The sequence below is a fragment of the Ischnura elegans genome, chromosome 8 (genome assembly GCF_921293095.1).
Source record: "Ischnura elegans chromosome 8, ioIscEleg1.1, whole genome shotgun sequence".
Taxonomy (NCBI): Eukaryota; Metazoa; Arthropoda; class Insecta; order Odonata; family Coenagrionidae; genus Ischnura; species Ischnura elegans.
The window spans coordinates 13045472-13051471 of NC_060253.1; positions in this window are offsets into that span (position 1 = coordinate 13045472).

Below are 6000 nucleotides of genomic sequence, written 5' to 3' on the forward strand. Positions count from 1 at the left end.
ACTTGATACCTCCCGTCACTTTGACTACGATTTCTCGTAAGATTACATCCTCAAGCATGGTGGATAGTGCCATAGAAACGGAGTCAGTAAACACAACAGGGTGGAAGAAAATTAAGTGGATGCGGAAGTGAAATGTATGGTGAAATGACGTGAAAAACAAGCAGAAAGTAAGAGTCAGCAACGCGGAAGTACTCGGCGGAGATTGTGACAATAGTTGCGCGGTTTAAGCGAGGAACGAGTTGATGGAATAGGGTGGTTTCCAATTATTTTTTATTGTCTAAATGGAAAGATTTAGGCATTAGGATTTTTAATGTTTAAATGACGATATATATTTTTTGCTATTATATGAAAAGTGAAAAATTTCAAGGCTAAGGCTAAGGCTCGGAAAATCCCGTGTGATGTCATTCTGGTTGTCGCTGTGTGAGGCCATCTCGGTGCGAGGCTCTGAGCGCCGATACGATGCACGCTGCTAGCAGGTAGCAGAGTAGGTACCCTGCTAGCAGGTAGCGCTTGGCATAATTAAGGATTATTAATACCCTATTAAACGAAGGAAACTTTCCGACCATAGGCAGTTTTAATAGGTGATTATTAAGAGATGTTTCCCTGAGCTCTGAACCTCATGCATGCATTGGTAATATCAGACGACGTAAAACTCCTAACTACTTGTATAGCATCTAGGTCCCTGTGATGTCACGTGGAGTGGCATCGCATGGGCGCTAATCTGGCCTTTTTCAAATGAGATTAACATTGACCATTAACATTCGTTGAAACTGGGATTTCTAAAAACCAAATAATTTGAATATTATGAATACACTAATGGTGGGTAACGAATTGCAATCAATGCCTTTCGTTGTCTTTGATGAAGGAAACTAGCCTATTGATGTGCGGTAAAAGCGAGGTGCATGTTTTTATGGGATTGTTTTGCAACGCAGCGTACCCTTGAGAACAGAGTTAGAAAGTTAAATTAAGCGGTAGAATTATTAAAAATGATGGAATTCATCTAATCAGCCACGAAGGCCGAATGAGACGAGACCTATTGTGATATAAGGAATAGTTAACGAAACATTCGTTTTTATGCCTCGTTATCATTGTTACTGAGTCACCATAACCCAAATGTGAATTTGACCTCCTCGTGGACGCAGTAATGACGCGGGAAAATCAATGCATGGATAAGCTGAATAAAACGACTCCGGAGCAGAAAAAAAAGAATACGAGGAAGAAAAACCGTGCATAAGTAAAATAAACACATTAGAGCCCCGATAATCCAAACATCCTTCTAATCCGAACAGCTTCGAGACAAATTTTTTTGCAAAGAAAATTAACCTTTTGTTTTTACGGTACAAAAAATATTTTCTTTCCCATTTTAGCCTTACACACATTAAAATAATTCCTTCGTGTATAATGATAAAAACATAGTGAACAATATAGGTGGATTTAGGGGGTGGGAGTAGGGGGGCACGTTAAGACGCAAAATAAACAAGATACGGTTATCGTTACTCGTTTTTCTTTGTCTATTACGGCGCCATTAGCGCCTTAAACCCAAGCGAAGAAGACAGATTTATAGGCCGTTGGCCATTCGTTAGACAGCGCTCGAAAAAAAAACATCGCCCAAGTGGGTAAGAGGCTCGAAAACTATTCTTATCATATAAACTGGGATTTCTAAACTTATTGATGCTTTCATTTTAAACTAAACCGAATATTTCGTACAGTGATTGCTTTACGTTGTTTTTAATGTCAAATAGGAGATGACTGTTTGCCTGTCACATTGTTGCGCCCCTCCTCCCCCAAAAAATTCTGGATCCGCCCTTTGTGTACAACATAAACTATAAACTAGTGCAATATTCAATACAGCATTTAATATATGCACTGATCCACATTTAATATCATTGTTCAAATTTACGGAAGACCTAAACTAAATACAAGGCTGGAAATTAGGGAACATGAAGAGAATTTATTGTTAAAATATTGCCAAACTGAGTAAAAAAACGACAATCTCAAAGCATGAAAATCAAACAGTGCCAATGCCTCTTAGGCTGGTTAATTTTAAGCAGAAAACATGGGTAATCAATAAATATTGAGGAGAAAGAGATCATACGGCTCTTCTATTACTAACTAGATTTCGTTTTTCTATCACTACTTTTTTATTTGCAATTTCCTATTTCTATTTTTCGTTTTTTTATTACTAGCTAGTAGTATTATTTTCACGGTAGCCTGCTCGTGTTCTTAACACCCTCCTAGTTTCTGGTCTGACCGCGTGTCGTTCTTCCGAATGCTTGGCCTGTGTTCGGCGAATGAGCGCGTACCTGATTAACCCCTTGCGCTGTAGTGACGAGTCTAGCTCGTCATGAACTTGCGATGCCAAACCAAAGCGTAATGACGAGTGTATCTCGTCATCAGATTTTAATAAGTTTAGCACTATTTTGAGGAACAATGTAATTATTTTGAAAGATTAACAATGTTGAAACATTCATATTATGCATAAATAATTCATATTTCATGAAACATAATGCATTGGAAGGATTAAAATGATTTCATTTGAGTAATCCCGGCAGTGGCAGAGAATTTTCAGAGACTGCCCGATCCCTGCTTGAATGTCGTGTGGAGGACATTTCAAGCGCAACACTCCGTCCGTCGGATGGGACGTTAAGCCGTGGTCCCCTTGGCGCCTTTCGTTAAGAGCAGGCTAATGCCGACGCCGGGTTTCTCTCCACCCTTCCCTCATGGCGCAAATGACCTCAGCTGTCGTTCGCCTCCTCCAAATACATTCCATCCATACCATTCATTTGAGTAGCGTTAGGTGTGTTCTCTATGTTTAATAATCTCAATTTTTCACGGTTCTACGTTGATTACAAGTTAAAAAATATCATTTCGTTACCTACCATTTGAAAGAGAACCACAGAAAAAATAAATAGAGAATAGGAGCACGATATTCGGAAAATTAATCGATGTGGAAGGGGTTAAGACCAGAATGTGTGCTCCATGGCAGGTGTGGTAAAACCCCATGCCACACACCTCGGTGGTGGATTTCACGGCACATCGCACGTGTGTATGTAGATTTGAAGTAAATTACGGTTGCGGGAAGGGACGACTGCGGCGCCAAACGTGCCAGACGTCGGACTAAGAGAAGGCAGCGTGAGCGTAGTAGTGTGTCTAAGAAGGGGTTGGGTGAGTATACAGTCTTTTTCAGTTACGCGTTCCTATGCACTACGTACGCTTATGATTCATTTTCCATTTCAAACAGGTTTTTTTGCTATTATTTCAGATGATCCGGACAATCAAGTAATCCGAAAAGGGTATCGTATTGTAGCGATAGAATTAAGTATCTTATCACGACTTACTGTTTTTTTAAACTTCTTTATTCTTCCTCTTTATCTTTTTCTTAAGTACAAAAGATTACCTATTTGAACTTCCGTGTTCTATGTCTCTCTTCCCCCAAAAATAAAACAACTCCCATTATTGCTCATTTTCCATGACAACTTTATAAGTGGAGTTAATGAGGGTTTTCTATTACATTTATAACATACACGTCAAGGGTTCGGTCCTAATTAGTTCGCATTGGCGGGACTCCACTGTATTTATTGATGTGAAACGAATTGAGATGGTATGTTAAAAATAATTTTGACGAAAAATTGTATTCTCTTGTTCCTCAGTGCTCAAGAGTGTACATTAAGATGAGGGATGTTACCATAAACTATTTTTCAAAGTATCTACTTCGAATTGCTTTGAACTTGGAATGCCTGTAATATCACTATTCTAACCTTTAGAAGCTTATTGTTTTCTCTTAATTAAAAGAAACAGTGTATAGAAATAAATACGTGAAACATAAAATCACCTGGTGGATATATCCACGCAATGCATTTTATTACAAAGTAAAATTACTCGTAAGAATTCAACATCATTTCAATTTCCGGAACTGTTTTGAATGAATCCTCGTACTTGATGGACCTTACTCAAGAACTTGAAGAAATTTAAAGTATTTCTCACTACCCCAATTTTCGATGGATAAATTATGCTGGTATTCCTATCAGTTTAACCTCCCAATTCATCATATAAACTGCCATTGAGAAGCAGAAATATTCATGGAAAATGAGAATAGTTACCATATTTTAAGAATAATAGACATAAAAATTTTCAGACTGGCTAGATAATTGGTAATGTGGAGGGAAGCATTGGCGCAGCGAGGGGGGGGGGGGGGTTTGGGGGTTAAATCCCCCCCCCCCGTGCTCAGAGAAATTTTTAAGTTTAATCCATTTTACTTAATTGGATTGATATTACTAATAGAATAGTGTAAGGATTAATAAAATATCCCTCAGAAAGCCGTAAAACTCACGATTTTGAACCATTTATCTTAAAATTCCGCAATTTGTTAATCTCGCACCTATCCTGGTGGGTATTCCATACCCCCACACACCCCGGTATTATTTGCATCTAGCCCCCCCCCCTCAGCCTTAATTCCTAGCTGCACCCCTGGAGGGATGAGAATGAATACGAACTTGTATGATGCCGTTCTTTCCGGAAAATTATTGTCGTTGAGTCTCTTCGGTATTTCTGCCTGTTTAGTTTGTTATATATATTACCTTAGTACCACTGTACCATGCTAGTGAAAACTGGAGGTATACCAACCCTAAGTTTTCGTTCCCTAAAAATATTGTTGTTTGAAAAAAAAATGAGTGGAGATAATACGTGAGAAGGGAATTTTACTCTCTGTTGTACAATACATGACTGAGGCTGAAATAGAGCATCTCGTGGAGAATGCATGTTAATTTTTTTAATAGCATCGGCAACATAGAAAGAAAAGGTGAGTAGGGGGAAACGTACGTGGTTGAATGAATATTACTCAAGCCTCGAATGATGAGCTTAGGCCGGACGTGAAGAAGATGGGCACATACGAATATTTTGCTGGAACTCTGCCAAAGTATAAAAAATATAATTAAAACCGATTAAAATAAATCGAAAGATGCGCTTATCCCTATAATATTTCAAATGTGTATTTATAACTGTTGCGTAATAGATTTTATGAGACAGTAATATTCGTCGTGCTTTAAATACTATTGCAGTCATGAATATTTGGAAGTAATTCAAACTTTTCTGTTTACGCGAACGAATTTTTTTCTCGTTGACTATGGTTTTGTCCTACATAGCGAGAGCAGCGTGACTTTGAGATATCACCTCTATCAAGTTACGCTATAAGAAAGCTACAGGCGAAGAGAGTAAACTCATTTGTGGGAATAGCTAAGTTAAAATATCTTCCTCGTTTTCTTGTTTGGAAGAATTTGCATAAAGAAAGTGACGCTCGCTGCTAGTGGAGATAAATCCATGCCGTGCATCCTCGTCCGAAAGTCGAGTCGTGCTATTTCTTAAGAGTGAGAAATAAGTGCGTTAATGAAGGAAGCAGAGGGCAGAATATGGACCGCTTGGACTGAATATATATTTGAGTTATTACACCAGCTGTTAAGCACGTGATGTATTTACGAATGAGGTTAATGAACAGGTGGCTGTCGAAGTTTATTGTTGGATGGCTAATACTACAGAGAGGAATGTGTATTAGAGTTGGCCAAAATTTGATTTTATTTTCAGGATCACATTGACCCTGTGTGGGAAAGTTATCAGATTATATCAGGGTCTCACGTCTGACTTTTTTTTCAATTGGATATTATCAACCACTGCCGCCCGAGCCATAGAGTTTAAGATTTTGCAAAAATGCAGACTGAAATTTGGAGGCACACGCCTATGGAGAAGAAAGCACTGCAGATAAGCCCATTTTGGCAATAGTCAACGAATAATATATTAGCATTCAAGGTTATGTTGACGAAATTTAAAGTTAATTCAAAGAATTAAATGGTTTTACGATGGGTGAGAGCTGGGGCGGATATATGATTTTTTTCTGGGGGGTTCTTCTCATACATGAGATTGAAAACAAAATACAACAATTACTGTAGAAAATATTCTCTTTACTTTGAATTGAAAGTTATTAATATTAAATTAAATGATTGAGGATCC